General features: G+C 46.3%; 1 long non-coding RNA gene across 1 annotated transcript in view; it reads right to left on the bottom strand.

The window, feature by feature from the left end:
- Positions 1–19,038, bottom strand: part of LOC309828551 — a 137,176-nt gene extending 118,138 nt beyond the window's left edge. Inside the window, exon 1 of the long non-coding RNA XR_014297324.1 lies at positions 18,968–19,038. This is a non-coding gene — a long non-coding RNA (uncharacterized lncRNA). The remainder of the gene's footprint in view (positions 1–18,967) is intronic.
- Positions 19,039–21,183: the final 2,145 nt, after the last annotated feature.

Genomic DNA, 21,183 nt, shown 5'->3' with positions numbered 1-21,183 from the left:
TTTGCCGATTTGGTAGAAAGAACATTAAGGTGAAACAAAAGGCAGCAAATTAAAGCTTGCAGCAGCTTCCTCCCTGGACTGAGAAGACAAAAACTGGAGCTCAGGGCTATGACAATATCTAGGATTTAAGAGGCCAAGATCCCAGAGAAAAGGAACCACACATAAGTGAGTTCAATATTCAGCAGCAATTTCCGCTGAAGGCATTTGCTGACACCTAACCCATGGGTGTACAAGGCTGGACTCTGGGAATCTAGCAGCAAGAAGCTATTAAAAGACTTAAAAGGTAGCTAGAGATTTTAGTAGTTTCACAAGGGCAGGGAGACAAAATTTGGATATCAGGGCCTATTAAGAAAGGGGGATCCTAATAAACACCCATCCTACAAGTAAGGGCAAACCAGAAAAACCAGCCTTGACTGAATCAAGGTGATACAACATACGAGCCTCTACATTTTCCATGTAAAATGCCCAACATTCAGACAAAAATGACCAAGCATGTCAGGAAAAGGACCAAACCAAGAGAAAAATACAATCATTAAAAACGGTCCAAGACATATTTTATTATAAATATTTACAAACAATAAAAACAAACAAATGAAGAATTAAATAGATGAAACAGTAGAAGAGATGGTGGGTGAATTGGAAGACAGGACAGCAAGAAAAAATATTCATATTAAAGCACAGAAATTACAAAAACAAGCTTCAGCGACACACAGGCTACCATGAAAGGGTCTAACTCATGTGCAGAGGTCTAAGGAGATGAGAGAAATAGTAGACCAAAGCAACCTTTGAAGAGAACTGCCCAAGACTTTTCTAAAACTGACAAAAAACATCAGGCCATGAATTCTAGAAGCTCTCCAAACTCCAAGGGGTTTACATACAAAGAGAACCATACTTATGCACCTCATAGTAACACTGCTAAAAACACAGAGCCAAAGGAAAAAATATATGTTAATTTCAAAGCAATCATAATAAAACTGACAGATGACTTTTAACAGAAATGAAGGAAGGCAGAAGACAATGGAATGATATCTTTAAAGGATTATTAAAAAACAAAAAGCAAGCTAGAATTCTATACCTGGTGAAAATATCCTCCAAATATAAAGGTGAAAAAGACATTTTCAGACACAAGAACTGAGAGAATTGTGACACCAGCAGACACATTACACGCACACGTGCACACACACACACACAAACAATAAGGAGAGACAAAAGAAAATTAATCTGAAAGCATGTACGTGGTTATATAGGGAGAAATGAAGAATACCAAAAAGAGTAAATATGTGGATTAATCTAAAATATTGTTAATTTTTAAAAACAGTATCTTAGGGATTAAATTCTTATGATAATTTTATATTCTTATAGTCTCTTATATTTGGATTATACTTTATATTGTATTATGATAATTTTATGGGATAAAAGTTTTGTGAGAATTAAAATCACAACAAGGCCGCAAAAGTCAATATGAAGGTATAGGAGGTATAGAAGTCTAAGTGTTCTAAGGAGCTTGCAATGCCCAGGAAATGGTTAAAATACTACTTTAGGGTAGACTCTACAAAAACAAAAATACAAAATCACAGACAAAGCATCCAGCTATGCAAAGGTATATATATTGAAAAAAATACTAGAAAGAAACCCCATTTTTTAAAACTGCGGTTCTATCAAGATGACTGGTTTTCATTGTCTTTATACTTTTTGGCTTTTTCAGTAGAAAAACTTTTTTCTCAATATTTGGTTTCATATAACACTAGACACTATTTTCTTATACTTGCAGGAGGTGAAAGTAGCCTTCATTTTCTTATAAAGGTTCAAAAAGAAAAAATTCCTAGAAAATTGAACCAAGACCCTGTATTTCTGCAGTCAATTATTAGCAACATTTATTCTAAAAATACTGTTTGTCTACCGATTACAGACCAGCTATCTGACATATCCTGTGCCCTGGGTGCGGAATGACTGGTCACTCACACTGGGTTTCGTGAGAGAGAAAGCACTCCTAAAGTCTTCCTTCTCAATAAGTATGAGGAAATTCTAACTTGGCAGAGTCGCTTTTGAGAGTAATTCAAGTCATCTGCATGGTCTTTCCACAACAGAAATCCAAAGAGCTTGCTAAATTAATAACAGTCATCAAGGGGCTTCCCTGGTGGCACAGTGCTTAAGAACCCGCTTACCAATGCAGGAGACACGGGTTCGAGCCCGGGTCCAGGAAGATCTCACATGCCACGGAGCAACTAAGCCCATGCGCCACAACTACGGAGCCTGCATGCCACAACTACTGAAGCCTGTACGCCTAGAGCCCGTGCTCTGCAACAAGAGAAGCCACCACAATGAGAAGCCCATGCACCGCAACAAACAGTAGCCCCTGCTCGCCGCAACTAGAGAGAAAGCCCGCGCACAGCACCGAAGACCCAATACAGCCAAAAATAAATAAATAATAACATTCATCAAGCAAGAGACGTTTGTACTCCACCTTGCAGCAAGAAAAAAACTGCGCCCCAGAAAAGGAATGTATATTGCTTAGAGAGTAATCCATGCTCACAAGAATGACCGTTTTTTGAAAATCAATAATATTAGGGCAGATGGGATGAGGTGGGTACTGTCATATGCTGGTAGTGCAAATGAAAATTATTATTTTTTTTTTTTTGCAGTACGTGGGCCTCTCACTGTTGTGGCCTCTCCCGTTGCAGAGCACAGGCTCCGGATGCGCAGGCCCAGCGGTCATGGCTCACGGGCCCAGCTGCTCCGCGGCATGTGGGATCTTCCCGGACCGGAGCACGAACCCGCGTCCCCTGCATCGGCAGGCGGACTCTCAACCACTGCGCCACCAGGGAAGCCCGAAAATTAATTTTGAAACTGTGTGAAGAACAATTAGGAAATCTTATCAAGAACCTTAAAAACGCCCACTCTCTTTATCACAGTAATTCTCCTTTCCAGGAATTTAGCCTAAGAAAATAATCTGAGATGTGATCAAAGATCTATGTACATCTATGTTCTATGATCTTTGTTCATCAAAGCACTATTTATAATAATCAAAAATGATAAACAAGCTAAATTTCTTTTTTTTTAATTAATTATTTGTTTTTGGCTGTGTTGGGTCTTCGTTGCTGTGCGCAGGCTTTCTCTAGTTGCGGCATTATTATTTCCAATAAGTGAAGGATCCTGGATTCAAACCCAAGCAGTCTGATTCCAGAACTTATACTTTTAATCACTAAACTACACTGCCTCAAAAAAATACTGGATGGAAATTATTAAAATGTTAACAGGAAGGAATATAAGATTCTTTTTTTTTCATAAATTTATTTTTATTTTTGGCTGTGTTGGGTTTTCATCGCTGCGCACGCACTTTCTCTAGATACAGCAAGCAGGGGCTACTCTTTGTTGCGGTGCGCGCGGGCTTCTCGTTGCAGTGGCTTCTCTTGTTGCAGAGCACGGGCTCTAGGCTCGCGGACTCAGTAGCTGTGGCTCGCGGGCTCTAGAGCACAGGCTCAGTAATTGTGGCGCACGGGCTTAGTTGCTCCGCGGCGTGTGGGATCTTCCCGGACCAGGGCTCAAACCCGTGTCCCCTGGAATGGCAGGCGGATTCTTAACCACTGCGCCACCAGGGAAGCCCGGCAGGCGGATCCTTAATCAGTGCGCCACCAGGGAAGCCCACAGGAAGGAATTAAAGACAATTTTTATTTTCTTCCTTAGAACTGTCGATATTTTCTGGATTCCCTATGATCACCATGTACTATTTATAGTCTCCTTCTCCAAAAGAAAGTTCTATGTACTCTTTTCACTTACCATTTACACGATTTCAGTGAAAAAGTCTTAGCTCTAAAGAAGCTTTGAATCATGTCTTCTCCAGGCTTTACAATCAGGAGAACATTTGTAAATCTGAGCATGACATTCTGACCAGGGAAAGGGGATGAGCCAAGACTATGGACTCTTCCATTCCACAAATACGTGTTACCCTCTGGCTGACAAGGTGCTAATTTTTATGTATATTCTGCCCTTAATCTTCCCAATGACCCATTCAAGTAGATGTGACTATCTCAGGAAACAGAAGTTTAGGAAGGTGAAGTGACTTTCCCGAGGTCATGAACGCCACTCCAGCTCTGGTCAAAGGTCTGCCCACCAACCGTTCCCTCAAATCATGTAGAACAATTGGGGCAGAGCTGAGAGCATGTTCAGGCCCAAATACTACATCCCTCAGTGTCTCCATTTCCTCACTTGTATAATGGCGATAATAATGCCTTCCTCATGGAGTTGCTTTGAGGATTGAACGAGGTAACATATGTAAAATGATGGCATGCTTTTGCACTTACTAGGTAGCTGTTGCGCTTTGAAATGCATCCTATCCCCAAACATGCACAATGCGAGGTCACCACCACCAGAGCACAAAGCCTCACCTTCCGAAAGAAAAGAATCCTCTTATGCTTCTCTGAACTCCACCATCCTGGTTCCTTCTTAACTATCTCAGAGCCACTGGATTGATCTCAGTTACATCCTAGACTCCTTTTCAAAACTCTCTTCTTAAATTTAAGCCCCCAAAAGTGTCCTCGGAGAAGAACCTGGCATGGGTTGTCAAAGACAGAAGGCTGAAACCCCAGCCTCTGTGCTCTGCGCTTGTGCTCAGATCTGATCATAAATTGAGACATGGGACGACCCAGAGTGAGACATTCCCTGGAGGAAAAAGAACAGCTGGGCACAGGGCGGAAGGGGAGGTGGAAAGAGGGCAGCCACCAACAAAGTGGAGAGTGGACAGGGAGGGTTTCCGAGTATGTGGCCAGGGGCCCCAAAAGGGAAAGGGATTGGGGACCCAGAAGAAGTGAAAGGGAACTCTTTTAGCAGTTTCCCTCGGATATGGAAAAGAGCAGCTAATATGGAAAGAGAAATGGTAGGAGGCCCTGACTTGGCAAGATGGTGATGCTATTCTTTTTTTTTTAAAGGACAGCTTTATTTTTTTTAATTTATTTTATTTTATTTATTTATTTATTTTTGGCTGCGTTGGGTCTTCGCCGCTGTGCACGGGCTTTCTCCAGTTGCGGTGAGCAGGGGCTACTCTTCGTTGCAGTGCGCGGGCCTCTCACTGCAGTGGCCTCTCCCGTTGCAGAGCACGGGCTCTAGGCGCATGGGCTCCAGTAGTTGTGGCTCACGGGCTCCAGAGCACAGGCTCAGTAGTTGTAGTGCACAGGCCTAGTTGCTCCGCGGCATGTGGGATCCTCCTGGACCAGGGCTCGAACCTGCATCCCCTGCATCCGCAGGCAGATTCTTAACCACTGCGCCACCAGGGAAGCCCCGATGATGCTATTCTTTAACATCACTGCCACAGACTACGAAGTCCAGACCCTTAGCCCTCTTGCCCCTGTGCTTCTAACACTTTCCTAACTGATCTCTTGGCCTGCAGGCTCAGTCAAGCCAGCCTGTCCTCCACGCCTCTCAGGGTAATCTTTCTAATACGTAATACTGACGTGACCCCATTGTTCCCACACCCCAAACCCTTCAGTGACTCCCCCACGGCCTACAGGGTCAAGACCAAGCTCCATAACGGGGCACTGGCTCCCCCCTGCCCAATCCCTTGCTTACTCCTCCAGCCTCATCACCTGCAAATGCCACTGAGAACTTCCTAGGTGCCGGGCCCCAGCTGGGTGCTGGGGACACAGTGATAAACAAGACATGACACAGATGAACAAAACCTAGTTCATGCCTTTAAGAAGCTGAAGCTGTCACTGTTTGCAGATGACATGATACTATACATAGAGAATCCTAACGCTGCTACCAGAAAACTACTAGAGCTAATCAATGAATTTGGTAAAGTAGCAGGATACAAAATTAATGCACAAAAATCTCTGGCATTCTTATACACTAATGATGAAAAATCTGAAAGTGAAATTAAGAAAACACTCCCATTTACCACTGCAACAAAAAGAATAAAATATCTAGGAATAAACCTACCTAAGGAGACAAAAGACCTGTATGCAGAAAATTATAGGACACTGATGAAAGAAATTAAAGATGATACAAATAGATGGAGAGATATACCATGTTCTCAGATTGGAAGAATCAACATTCTGAAAATGACTCTACTACACAAAGCAATCTACAGATTCAATGCAATCCCTATCAAACTACCACTCGCATTTTTCACAGAACTAGAACAAAAAATTTCACAATTTGTATGGAAACACAAAAGACCCCATATAGCCAAAGAAATCTTGAGAACGAAAAATGGAGCTGGAGGAATCAGGCGCCCTGACTTCAGACTATACTACAAAGCTACAGAAATCAAGACAGTATGGTACTGGCAAATAAAAAACAGAAATATAGATCAATGGAACAGGGTAGAAAGCCCAGAGATAAACCCACGCACATGTGGTCACCTTATCTTTGATAAAGGAGGCAAGAATATACAGTGGAGAAAAGACAGCCTCTTCAGTAAGTGGTGCTGGGAAAACTGGACAGCTACATGTAAAAGTATGAGATTAGAACACTCCCTAACACCATACCCCAAAATAAGCTCAAAATGGATTAAAGACCTAAATATAAGGCCAGAAACTATCGAACTCTTAGAGGAAAACATAGGCAGAACACTCTATGACATAAATCACAGCAAGATCCTTTTTGACCCACCTCCTAGAGAAGTGGAAATAAAAACAAAAATAAACAAATGGGACCTAATGAAACTTCAAAGCTTTTGCACAGCAAAGGAAACCATAAACAAGACCAAAAGACAACCCTCAGAATGGGAGAAAATATTTGCAAATGAAGCAACTGACAAAGGATTAATCTCCAAAATTTACAAGCAGCTCATGCAGCTCAATAACAAAAAAAAAACAACCCAATCCAAAAATGGGCAGAAGACTTAAATAGACACTTCTCCAAAGAAGATATACAGATTGCCAACAAACACATGAAAGAATGCTCAACATCATTAATCATTAGAGAAATGCAAGTCAAAACTACAATGAGGGGCTTCCCTGGTGGCGCAGTGGTTGAGAGTCCACCTGCCGATGCAAGGGATGCGGGATTGTGCCCCAGTCCGGGAAGATCCCATATGCCGCGGAGCGGCTGGGCCCGTCAGTCATGGCCGCTGAGCCTGCACGTCTGGAGCCTGTGCTCCGCAACAGGAGAGGCCACAACAGTGAGAGGCCCGTGTACCACAAAAAAAAAAAAAAACAACTACAAGGAGATATCATCTCACACAGGTCAGAATGGCCATCATCAAAAAATCTAGAAACAAGAAATGCTGGAGAGGGTGTGGAGAAAAGGGAACACTCTTGCACTGTTGGTGGGAATGTAAATTGATACAGCCACTATGGAGAACAGTATGGAGATTCCTTAAGAAAACTACAAATAGAACTACCATATGACCCAGCAATCCCACTACTGGGCATATACCCTGAGCAAACCATAATTCAAAAAGAGTCATGTACCAATATGTTCATTGCAGCTCTATTTATAATACCCAGGACATGGAAGCAACCTAAGTGTCCATCAACAGATGAATGGATAAAGAAGATGTGGCATATATATACAATGGAATATTACTCAGCCATAAAAAGAAACGAAATTGAGTTATTTGTAGTGAGGTGGCTGGACCTAGAGTCTGTCATACAGAGTGAAATAAGTCAGAAAGAGAAAAACAAATACCATATGCTAACACATATATATGGAATCTAAGAAAAAAAAAAAGGTCATGAAGAACCTAGGGGTAAGAGGAGAATAAAGACACAGACCTACTAGAGAACGGACTTGAGGATATGGGGAGGGGGAAGGGTAAGCTGGGACAAAGTGAGAGAGTGGCACGGACATATACACTACCAAACGTAAAATAGATAGCTAGTGGGAAGCAGCCGCATAGCACAGGGAGATCAGCTCGGTGCTTTGTGACCACCTAGAGGGGTGGGTTAAGGAGGGTAGGAGGGAGGAAGACGCAAGAGGGAAGAGATATGGGAATATATGTATATGTATAACTGATTCACTTTGTTATAAAGCAGAAACTAACACACCATTGTAAAGCAATTATACTCCAATAAAGATGTTAAAAAAAAAAAAAAAGAAGCTGAAAGTCATGCTGGGGAGACAGACACAGAAAGGGAGCATTGCAGTCGAGATGGACAGTGGGATGGAAGCCCAGCCGGGCTGTTTAGGGAAGGCCTCTGGAGGAAGTGGGAGTGAGCCAGGTGAGGGACAGTGGAGGGAACATTCCATGCTGAAAAACACCTCAGAGCAAAGTTTGTGAGCAGTGCTATCTGACAGAACTTCTGCACTAATGGAAATGTTCTACATTTACGCGCTCCAATATGGCAGCCACTAGCGGTGTGTGGTTATTGAGCACTTGACACATGGCTAGTGCAACTGGGGAACTGAATTTTTAATTTTATTTATTTTTAAATTCATTTAAATTTAACTCGCCATGAATAGCTAATGGCTACCATGCTGGACGGCACCGTTCTAGAGCATTCAACTGAGGGCGATGGAAAGTGCAACTAGACAGGTAAGCCCTGAAGTTGAAGTGGTGCTGCAGTAAGGCCAGACTGTATGTGGTTTCCTATACTCACCAGGCCATCAGCTGTCTACCTGTAAGCCGCCCGCTGGACCCACACAATCCACCCAGGTACCACCTCTCTCTGAAGACTTTCCTCCTACTTACTATTTCTGAAGTTTTGTCTTTTTCTAGGCAGGCATCACTGTGTATCTTACTTATGTGTCCTCGTAACAGTCCTCCACTAAACTCTGAGCACCTTCTCTTATTTGTCTTAGTACTTCTAGCCACTGGTAAAATCCCAGCACATGGGAGGCAGTCAGTAAACGCCTAGCGAACAAGTGAGTTGTCAGCACAGGGACCATAGCCTGGCAGGGATGGCGGGGGAGGGCATTCACCTCTTCTATCAAAGATGTGAGCCCCTAAACTTGACCTTCCTTAGAATGACGGCTCTGCCCAGGAGCTCGGGAAAGGTTCTCATGACTGTCCTGAGCACTCTACCCTTAACTGTCATTGGCAGGCCTTGGGGTGGCTCTATTTTCCCCAAGTTCCTAGAATCTAGAGACCTATACAAGGAAGGTGACTAGCCAATTTTTAAAGGCAGCATAGCGTAGTGATCAGGAGCCAGTCTCTGGAGTCAGTCCTAGGTCTGGAGACCAGCTGGGCAACGTAGCCCCTGAATGTCCTTAACCGCGTTGCTGAAATGCTCGAAGCCTCGGTTTCCTCAAGTGTAAAGAAGGCACCACGTCTGCCTCTTACAATTGTTGTGCAGATGACATGCCTGACACATCTGCACGAGGCCAGCCACACAGTAAGCTGTCTGTAAGCAGTAGCTACTGCTCCTAAAGCGATGTGGAACCCTCACTTCGGTACCCCAAGGTATATGCAAATTCCCGAGCCCCTAAATCGGCTCTTCGTGATGCTCCCTGGGATGCAAGGGGTATAATCCAATCTGTGACTCACGATGTGTTGCCAAAAATCTCCTCGAGTCCCCAAAGGAAAATTTATTTTAATTCCGTCTAACTTTAAAAATTAAACAGTTCCCACGGCATTTTGGGGTGGCAGGGGTGAGGAAGGAGACCATGAAATCCAACAAGCCGCTTTTAAAAGGTTACAAACTGACTGGAGAAAGAAAAGAGAAGGCAGCTGGAGGGGGTGAGCACTGGGGGATGGGGACAATCCCCTGAGTCTCTGCTATTATTGAATACCCCGACCCTCAAAGCAGCCAAGCAGCCCCCTCCTCCACGTGGGCTAAGCTCCGTTAATGAGAAAGCAGAGCTCTGCCTACATTACCACAATAATGATTTCCCGGTTGCATTTTTACATGCCTGCTGCTTTATCACAGCAGAAGTAGACATATATTTTCAATAAATCCCTTCTCTCCTTCCTCCTCCCCAACTTGAGCTCTCCCAGTAAATGTTGTTCCCTCTGCACCCTCCCCCAACGCAATCCCAACCCCGGAGCACAATGAGTTCCACTAATCAAAACAGAAAGAAAAAGAAAAATGGAAAAATCACAGCTGCTGAAAAACAGCATTCGCTACAAGTCAAAGCCCTCCACATTTTTTCTGCCGGCAGCTTTTACTACTTCAAGGACACATCACCCCTCCCCTATCAGGAATCTTACGTAGAGTTGCTTAAAGGGGAGGGAGGAGGGGATGGGCGAAGGAATCTAATATTCACTCTTTCCTATTTTGACTAAGCCAGCACAGACAGAAATATAGATAAGGCCTTGAATAAGTGATTCAACAAAATGTCACTTATTAAAAGAGATGGGGGATGGGGCCACATTTGCATCTGAGTTAAACCACCCCAGCTAAAGGCTGCCAGGCCAGAAAGGCAAGGGAGAAGGAAACATTTCTCCAGTCTGGTCTCCTTCAGCGGCTGCAAGAGCTGACCCTGGTGGCAGAGAGGCCCGGATTTCTCCCTCCTCCAACGAGAACCGATGGGGAGAGAACCAGAGAGGCAAAACCAAAGCAACAAAGGAGCTGTAAGCATTTATACTGTACTAACTAGCGCCAGGCTCTGTACTAGGTGACGGGGGAGCAAAATTGAGTGATGACCCAGTTCTGCCTTCCCAGGGCAGTCTAGAAAGAGTCAAGGACACGCCCAGTGGTCAGGATGACCACAGCCCTGTGAGCCAAGGGCTGCAGGAGCCCAAGGGCATCCCCCCTCTAGCCCACCCCCCAGTCTGGCCCCAGACCAGGCACACAGGGCCCTCAAGAAAGACTTAAGGAATGAGTATGTGCACAGTGAAATTGCTGGAATTCCATGCTGGTCTCTAAAGCTCAGACTCTTCAAAAGGAAAGTGGCCGCTGAATGTCCTTACCTACCCCGGCTCCCCTTGAAAACCCCTCCTCAGCTCCCGTGTGTTCACCCAATTAAAACAGAGAAGTGAACAAGTCCCAGCACTTGAGAATCAGCTCATTACGGATAGCCTTCAGTTGAATTTTAAGACAGTTTGGTATCTTCCATTGTGATGACCACAGAGGGAACTCATATGACACTCCTATTAAAACTCCTTGGATATGGGGATATATGTATAGGTATAGCTGATCACTTTGTTATACAGCAGAAACTAACACACCCTCGTAAAGCAATTATACTCCAATAAAGATGTTTAAAAAAAAAAGATTAAAAAAAACACAAACAACTCCTTGGGCATCGACTCCATTCTTTTTTCTTTTTCTGTTTTAAAAAGTCCTCCAAAGAAGCTGGGTTGGAGGCTGTTTCCCAAAGATGAGGAGAGGCTCTCAGAGCAGCCTCTGTTATACCCTCTGTTACAACAAAGAACCCTAGGGGGCCCTCAGAAAGCCTCACCCAGGTGGTAAACCTGCTCTAGGTCCCGTTTGTTCAAAGTCAGAGCCTGCAGACTAAAGGCCACAATCTCTAGAAATGACCACGGAGGCGCTCCACAGAGGGGACAGGGCTGAGAGTAGGAGGCTAATGAAGAATAGCCCCTAGATCTGTTAAAGTCAAGTTTGGGCTTTCATTATGAAGCAGCCTTAAAGCTGTGTGCTCCAGCACAAGCCAGACAATTCAATTTTCTGACAAATGTAATGCCCCAAACATGCTTAAATCATCTGAGTATTTCCAGCTAAGGTCGTTGAGTTCTAAGCCCCAAATTCCCAGATGATCTTCTTGGTCTCCATGATCCTTTGCATATATTCTGTACCACATCTCTTACTGAATACCATACAGCATTATCTGAGAGTGCACAAAATTGGAGACCGTTCAAATTCTGGCATTAAACTAGGGCTTTGAATGCTGGCTGGACATGTGACTCTGGGTTAATCACTTACTTATATTTTTTCAATTCTACTTCTTGAGCCTCACTTTCCTCAGCTGTAAAATGAAAATAATATCTACCTCCTATGGTTGTTGCAAGACAGTTAAAACAAGACATGCCAAAGAGGCTTTGGACCCATAACATGCTATGTAAACACTGGTTATTACAATGACGTCACCCATTTCCTCTCTCGCTCTCTGATTTTTTGTTGATTATTTTCCCTCTCTGTGAAACCAAATTGATATCGGTTCCACTGATCTCTCAAAACTGATAACTTGTGTTTATTTTACAAACACAGGAAGAAGTCCTCTTATCTACAGGTGTGCAAAATCTCACTAACTGATGAATCTAGGTGATGGGCACAACTGGAGTTCATTATACTAGTCTGTCTGCTTTTGCGCGTGTTTAACGTTTTTTCATAGTAAAAATTAATTTTAATAAATAAATAAAGCATCACCCTCTTAGGCAGAGGCCAGAAGTCCAATTAGTAAAAAGCACTGGTTGCTTTTTAAAACTAGAAATGACTTTCCAGCATACACAGTAAGACTAAGGGCTAAGGACTGTAAGGTGGACTCAGTTTTACAGAACAGTTCTCATTTGCAAAACAAACTTGGAAGGGAAATGAATCACTGCTATGACCACTGGGCCACAGCTGGGATTCTTGGGTGGGTTCAAGGTTCCCCTGCACCAAGTTCACAAACCAAGTTTATTTGGACCTTTGAATAGGCAGGTCTCAAATTCTATATATGGAATCAGAGTGTGAACCTACACAGACTGGCATTTCACAGCCAGCTTTTCTGATGCCAGTCTTCCAGCAGTAAGACCAGTTTCGCTGAAAGAAATCACAGAGGACTTGAAAACCCCAAACAGAAAGGGGCTACAAGGAGGGAACAAGAGAGAGTAGACACGGTGAAAGGGGTTTTTAGCAGAAGCTTTAGGGAACTGACGGCAGTTTTTCATTGGTTGTCAGGTTTCACATCTAAAGGGCGATCTGGCTGAAGATCACTGGCTGAAGATCACTGCACCTCGCTGCCGCCTGTGTGCGATGCCTCTTACAGTTTACATCGCACTTTGCGTACATTATCTGATTCAGTCCTCACAACTCTCAGAGAAGAGGCGACAGATGGTATCACCCTCTTTTTACAGATGCGGAGACAGACTCGGAGGCTGACTTGTCCAGAGCCATACGACGGAGCTGCACCCCAACCCAGGTCTTCTGACTCTGCTCACCCACTCACCTGCCATACAGACCCCATCGTTGGGGCCACCGGGGCAAGCAGGGCACTCTATGGCCTATTTTTGTGAAAGGCCGCCTGAAGTAGAAGCAGCCCTTTCGCCTTGTTTTTTCCTTGCTCAAAACATACAACACAGTGCCCACCAACAGGGTTGCAAATCACAGATGTCTTCTGCCAATCATAGTTTTCAAATAAATCTAATGTAAGGCCCAAATTACTTTAACTGAAGACTCTCTTCCCCAAGCGAAAGAATCCGGTCTTTCCTTTGTACTGCTCAGTAATGCAGTCAAATGTTCAGAAAAATGCAGTACAATTTTCTGATGCAGTCTTAACCCTTGTCATCTCTGGCTGGTGTCAAAGCCCGAGCCCAAACCCCTGCCCAAGGCTAGCGCAGCCTCAGCCTGGAGAGACAGAGCACCTGTGCCCCAGCACCGCTCCCCACCCTTCCCTCACCTGCACCTTCACTCTTCCTGGATCTTCCCTCCAGTCATCATGAAGGAAGTGTTCCTCCCCCCGGCCAAGGCCAGATCTTCCCCACAGACTTTCTCAATGGCTTTTGCTCAGCTGACCCAACCCATTGCTCTTGAACAATCCCTCCCTCTTCACTAGTCTTTCCCATCATCACACACACAGACCAGCAGCACCGCCCCCAAAACCCTTCCCTCTACACACATGTGCTTCCAGCTCCCCCTCCATTTCTCTGCCCCCCTTTCACAGTCAAATTTTGCCCCAAAGTTGTCTCCACATGCTACTCCCAGTTCTTCACTTCCTATTCCCCTCCCAACCCTTCCGATCCTGCTCTCACCCAATCCATTGCTCCATTCAAACTGTTCTTTGCAAAGTTGATAATGGCCTCCATTTTGCCAAATCCAGTGGTGACTTTTCTGACCTTAAACTCATGAAACGTTTAACACTCACTCCGACCCAACACACACACACACACACACACACACACACACACACACACACACACAGCCTTTTCTTCTCTCAACAGACTCCGTAGAGCACCTCATCCAGTCTCCTGGATTTAAATACCAGCCCTTAGTTGATGGTTCCCACATTTTTAATCTCCTGCCTGGCCATACCTCTGGCACTGGACATTATATCAGACTGCAAGCTTAACATCTCCACCTTGAGTCTAACAGGCATCTCAAACTTAGCGGTGTCCAAACTGAAATCGCTTGATTCTGCTCCCCGAGACTCTTCCTCGCCCCCATCTCAGCAAAGAGCACCACCCATATCTACCCAACTGCTCAGTCAGAAACCTCAGTTATTAGATTCCTCCTCCCCAACCTCCACCAAATCCATCAGCAAGCCCTGCCCATTCTACCTCTAATAAGCATCTCACACCCACCTGCTCCCCTGCATTCACCTCCTGTCACCTCCCCACCTGGTCTGCTCCAAATGTCTTTTTATTGCGCTCCCCAATTCCACACCTGCCCTCTCCACCAATGCCACCCCCTTTAAACACGAGTTAGGGGGTGTCACTTCCCACTGCAAACTTCCAATGGCTTCCCACTACCCTTCAAATGAAACCCAAACCTTTCCAAGGCCCCAAGTCCTGCATGATCATCTCAGGCTGCCCTCTCCCCCTGCCCCCTTGTCCACCTGTGCCTCTTTTTAGTCGTCCCCCGCCCAAGGCCAAAGTCCTTCCACACAGGCCCTCCTCTCTCTGCCTGATGCTCTCTGTCTTCCCCTCACCCCCAATCCTCAGAGAGGCTAGGCTCCTTTAGCTAAGTAACTGTAAGTTACTGCTCCCTGTGGTTTCATCTGAGCATCTACCACATTTTGCAAGATATATTTCTTTACGTGTCTGCCTCCCCTCTGGACTATAGGCTAGGCGGTGGAGTGGGGGATGGGGAGAGGAAGATGATTATGTCTTTTAATTATCAGTGTATACCCAGAGCGGTAACACAGTGCTTAGCAAATAGTAGGTGCTCAATAAGTAGCTGCCAGTACGTACGCATGAATAAACCAGATCCAGTCACAGCACGAAAGTAACTGTTAACCTCCCACAAGGCCTTGGTTACCATTTAGGTACACAAGTTCTTTTTCCCCTTCCTGTCTGTCAAAAAAGTAGGTTTTTAATGTTGCTAAACCAACAGCCCAATAGCTCAGTATACTCCACTCATCCCCAGCTTGTTGTCTTCCGTGAGGAAAAAGTAAAAATCATGTTTCTTCAGTAAACCCCAATTAACCAGAAGACCCTACAGGCAGCTGCCTTGAGAACTTAAACATCTTTAGAAAATACCACAGAAGCTTTTTGGTGTGTATTTTCTTCAACCCAGAAGAGAGACATGGGATCAAACTCATGTTACCAGGACTCTGTTATTCCTTATGATGCCACAGTATCCTAGCTGAAAAACATGCCAATATCTGGACTCCAGCTGCTCCTGTGTCCCTCTCCCCGCAAAGGAAATCAACTATGTTTTAGTTTCCCTTTTATTTCATTGGTTCCCCTCCAACAGGCAAATTCAGAAATATTAATCCACAAGATTCCAGCTGATTCTCCTCCCTAAATCACACAGTTTTATGAAGTCAGAAATAAAACCAGCTGAAGTCAACTGCTTTTAGAGCAGTCAGCACCCATCTCTACTGCCTGGGGTCTGAGCCACTTGTCTGGATCCTTACTTCTCATGTCAATGCTCAAAGTCAATAAAAACATCAAGAGCTTTTCCTCCAAAAGTGCCCGTGGTGAAACGTATGATATCCCAGAAGTGACAGTAATACAATATCATTATTTTGAACCTTATCACAAATATATGACCATATCCCAATTACCCACGTGTGAATTCTCCACAGAAAGTGGGTAAAGCCACACTAGGCTTTCTGGTCTCCCACTCCTCCCAAGACTACCTCCCCCTGCTGCCTGGGATTAACAGCTCAATTAACCTTAGACTTGACCAGGCATAATTAGGCAGGTGAACCAGCTGGCTGGAGGGGAAAACTTCCAAGATGAACTGAAATTATTTTTGGTGCCTGGGATTATATGCCCCACTCTCTATTAGCATATATAATTGGGACTCAACCATGCACTTTTTTTTTTCCAAGACGGTGGCAGACTTTCACAAGCATTTTCTTGCATTTGACGGTCAAGATTACCAGGCCACTCAAGAGTCCTTTTTGGAATCCAAGGTGTAAATCCACTCTCTCCATGAGAAGACAAAAAGAGAAGTTAATCAACTCACCCAAGTCCATGAGGCAATTTGGCCGTTGGCCCAGGAAGAGACAGACTGTGGAGATCTCTTGAGACTTTTCTTCACAAGACTGAGTCACAGAATTTCAGATATGAATGGAACTCACGGATCAAACCATGCATTTTTAAGATAAAAACTCTGAAGTCCAGAAATGGCTAGACACTGATACCCTCCCCACTTTTTCTTCCAGTGCCGCTGTGCTCCTGCCTTGAGAATAAAATCACCTTAAAAGTTCTTTGTCATTTTACAAATCCTGTAAACTGAGCCAACTGCTGAACACAATTTTAACATGTTCTGATTAATCAACTTTACGGAGACTCCTCAGACTTTCCCCCAAAAAAACCTCTGATGCTTTCAATTATTATGACCAATCCACCCATCAGAGCAGGAGAAAAAGAATTTTAAGTAAGCTTGTTTCTGTGACCACCCATTTTATTATATAAGCAGCAAAGAACACTACAGTCTGTCCCCTCTCTTACAGTGAAAGCTCCCACCTTGACAAAAACCACAGGCCCAAGTGGGTTAATGGATGCAAAACTGAGTACTTTCCACACAGTTCATAGAACAAGTGTTTTCACAGCAAGCTCACATAAATGTTATGTGATATTACCACATGCCTGCTATGTGGAAGCCTGCTTACCAAGCTGTGAAAAGACCCATGCTTACTACGGAACCTGCAAAATTAATCTTCTCAGTGCCCGTAAAGCAGAAGGGAAATGCTCTTTTTTGACAGGTTAAGCTGGCTTCTTAAACAATTCTTTGGCGAAAATGGACATGCCTAAAAGGGCGGAGCCCAAAGAGGTGTGTCACTCCTGGTATCAATTCCTATAAATCAAATCCTGACAATATTTTTAAAAGAATGAATTATGATTCATGGGCCTTCAAACCTTTATTACCACAGAACATTCTCAGAAGAGGGGAAAAAAGCTACTGTGACTTGATTAATGGCCAAAGAAAGACAATAAAATAAATCCCATAAATTAAAAAAAAAAATACTGAATGACCATAACCACTCTTGGCTTGGAGGGTAGACATGTAAATAATTCTTTTACCTTGGGATAAACACACATAAAGTTTCTGTTTACCTTCCCAGCATATATATCAACCAGAAGCAGATTTTCAGCAGGGGAAAAATAATAGCTAATTTGTTTAACGAATGCCTAGTTAGGAACATTTGATAAGTGGCAATAATATTGAATTCCCAACTAACTCAACTCTCAAGCTGCCAAAAATCAAATTCTCAATCTGGAAATCTGATGACAGAAAGGAAAGAAAAAAAAAAAAAAAAGAAAAACCACTGTCCATGTAAAGAGATCTTTTTTTTTAAAACCCATTTTTTCCCCTGCTAATATTGAGCCTGTCTATAGCACTGCAGAAAGCTTAACTAACTTTAGTTAACCACATTGCCTAGTGTTCACTCCCTGACTCTACTAAACTTGTCTGGGTTTGAATCCCTGGTGCTAAAATTATCCTGGCCAAGTTAAAACTCCTAGCATACTTATGGTGGCGATCATTTCATAATGTATAAAAATATCAAATCACTATGTTATGCAACTGAAACTAACACAATGCTGTTAAGTCAATTATACTTCAATTATAGGAAAAAAAAAAGAAAAAGAAGGAAATAAATAAAGCTCCCAGCCTAATGAAGGTACCTGACAGCTAAGACCTACAACTCATCTGCAGAAACCAGTAGGCTGAGGACCAGGAAAAGAGGCACAGAGAAGCAAAGAGGGCTGGTTAACTAGTTAAGGGCTGAATACTCCTGGCTGTGATCCTTCCAGAGAGCACCAAAACCACATTTTCCATCACCAGACTGCTTTCTTGAGACAGTCTATGATGCAGAAGGTTGGTACCAATTGGGACAACTTAAAACTCCTTTCTTAAAGCTCTGCTCCATGGCCTGCAAAAAAGTGCAAACAGCCGGCATTTTTTTAAAAGAACTCTTCAGCCATCCCTGGATCCGTCATTCTTAAACATCACTTCCATGCACTTCACAAGACAGCCAGGGCCATGCTGTTAGCAACCCGCTTGAACACGTTCACTTGCCAAAGCCGCGTCTAGTGTGGGGAAGAGTTTCCACAAAGCTGGCTCTAACGGGCCAGTCGAAGGCACACAGAGGAACCAGAAGTCATTTTCTTTTAACCTAAGGATGGCAGGCGCACATGCTCCAGCCCAGTGCTGGCCAGAGGCTGCCCGCCAGGTGCTCTCGGCCTCTGCCAGTGAATGAGTGGTTTTATGCTGTTTTTTTAACATCTATTTCTTTAGACCACCGGCAGTAACTTCACAGTCTTCCGAACTGAAGTTGGGGAGTCAAGGGGCAGGTTTACTCCCTTACACATTTCTCCCATCTGGGTGGCCACTTTAACTTCTGGGGAGGACCCAGCCGCCGAAGGGCCCTCAGGAGCGTATACATACACATATGCATCATGTCAAAAACCCCAAAAGGCACATCCCTAGGGTCCTGCGGCTTCTTGGCTGGAATAATGAAGGCTTTATAACAACACAATCTTCAGTTGCAAGCCCCCCCCCCTCCTTTAAGCCGGGTCTGCCAATTATAGCGCCCACCTCACCCCTCCCCCCTTTGCTGGGATGCTCTGCAGCGCAGAGAGGGAAGAGGGAAGAAGGGAAGCAGAGAAGGCCCTGCTAACATACTGAAAGTAAAGAAGTGGGGGGAGACTTCTCCTAATCTGTCCCCCTACTTTTCTCTTCCCCTCCCCCGTCTTCTCACGGAGCATCCCCCAACTAATTTTTTAAAAATGAAACTTAATAAGCTTCTTGCCTACCTTGGCTGTTTCTGCAACAAGTGCATGGGCAATCCGACAAGAAGGCCAGTCTTCGCTTGGGGGGTGAGATGGGGGGGCGAGCAGAGCTGATGGAGTAATTTCAATATTAATTTCTGTCAGAGCCGCCTTCTCGAAGCGCTACTCACTTACAGTACTGCCCTCAGCCTGTAAACAAATATCGCTCCGCCAGGAAACATACTCCCCAGATGCAAGCCCCTCTCCCCAGCAGGGAACCTGGCCCTTCACGCCCTCCCCCCAAAATAGCGTGCTCCCCCACCCAGGGTAGGAAGCTCCGGGTTTCCAGAGCACCAACCCACCACCTCCGCCACCACCCCAGCAAGAAACTTACTCGGTCCGTCTACGCCTCCACCCTCCCTTCAGGAAATCTACTCTCCATATGCATTCAGCCTCCCCGCAGGAAATCTGCTCCCCCCTCCCCCCTTCTATATACATGCACCCCCTCCCTCTCCTCCTCCCCACGCGCCCTCCCCGGCCAGAAACTTACTAGCGAGAAAGCGTGCAGGCTCTCCCGATCCTGGAAACTTACTCCCAGATATAGCGCCCGCCAGCCCCCTTTCCCGGCCCTGCTCCCCTTCCTGCCCTCCGCCGCAAGCAACTCCAAACTCTCTGCATCCAGCCACTCTCCCTCCCCGGTGGAAATTTGCAGCGCGGGGCCGCGCGCGTGCATCCACCCTCCCCTTCAGGAAACTTACTCCCCATCTGCATGCACCGCCTCTCAGCCATCGCTTAGAGGGAAGGGGGTGTGCTAGGGAGACAGAAATACATATGTATCTCTCGCCCCTCCCCCGGCCGCAGCCCACTCGGGGCCGAGCCGCTGTAACCTGGCCTTACCTTTTGCATTGCTCCCCACCCTCGCCCCCTCCCTTAACCCTCCTTATCCGCTTCCCGGCGCCCCCTTTTTTCACCCATTACCCACCCCTAGCAACCGTTCCCAAGCTCCTCTCGGCCTTTTTTTTTTTTTAATCCAGGATGCAAATTCCTCCCCTGTCAGCAAATCGACTGTCAAATTATTTTCTTGCAAAAGGAGAAAGGCGGGGTGGGGGGGGGAGCAGAAGCAAAAAGGAGGGGAGGCGGGGGAAGGGAGAGAGAGGGACAGAGGAGGGGAGAGATATCCCTCCGCAGAGCTGGGTCTGGCCGCGGGCGGGGAAGCAGGAAGTAAGGTGTCCAGCGTCGCGGCCGGCGGGTCCTCCGCCGCGGCCCCCGCCCGCGCCCCCTGTCCCCCGGGGCGCCGCGCTTTGGCCGGCGCGGGCCGCCCGGCGCATTGTTCGCAGCCTCCCTGGCGTGCGCTGCCGACCTTATCTGTGTGCTCTGCCTGTACGTGAGGTTGCACCTTTTGTAGGCTGGCGAGACTCTGGACATGGATGGGGCAGGGGGCGCGGACCAAGTTGCGGCCCCGCGTGGGACCTGTCAGCCCCGGGGTGTGGCCGACTCTCTGGCAAGGCCGGAAAATCGAGGCCCGGGAGAAGGTGGCGTGGTCGGGAAGCTGCCGCCTGAGACCCGGACCAGTGCAGGATTGTTTCCTGCGTAGCCGTCCCGGTTATTGTAACGCGCTTTGCAATCTAACGACTGGGGTTTGGGTTTTATGTTTATTTTTTAAGGGGTTGCAAAGATGCCAAGGTCTAGGTGGGCTTCGGGGAAACGGTCTGCGCCTACCCCCGCTGCATCCCGGCTTCTGTGGGGCTGGGAGAGAGGCTGAGGCTCCCAGGAAGGGGCTTGGAGGTTCGCGAAACGCGCGGCTCCATCCCTCCGCCCCGATGGGGGCGGGGAGGGGTGCAGCAAACGGCGCTGGAACTGCATCCCTCTGGGGAGGGGTCTCCATCTCCGCGGCGCTGAAGGCCGGGGAGGGAGGTTGCCTAGGAGAGGGGCCGGAACCGGGCGGCGGAGGGGAGGGGAAGGGGCGCGGGTGCCGCCGCGGCGCGCGCCCGCCCCTCCTCGTGCGCCATGACTGTGGAACGTGGTGCCGGGGAAGGAGGGCCGGCCGCCGGGGGCCGCCTGGGGCCGCTCGGCATTGGTGCGGAAACCCGAGCAGGGAGTCGCTCCTCGCGCAGTCTCCTCCTCCTCCTCTGCGGGGGAAACCGCTGCACCTAAACCGAGAGCAGCTGCGAGCAGGGGGCAGGGCGCGGGCTGAAAGGCAAGCCAAGGGTTCAAACCTCGGCGGCGCCATGGGAGCGAGAGCCCAACAGCCCCCTGGTCCC

This window comes from Grampus griseus (genome assembly GCF_964374135.1).
Source record: "Grampus griseus genome assembly, chromosome: 10".
Classification (NCBI taxonomy): domain Eukaryota; kingdom Metazoa; phylum Chordata; class Mammalia; order Artiodactyla; family Delphinidae; genus Grampus; species Grampus griseus.
This window is presented reverse-complemented; position numbering and strand designations above follow the sequence as displayed.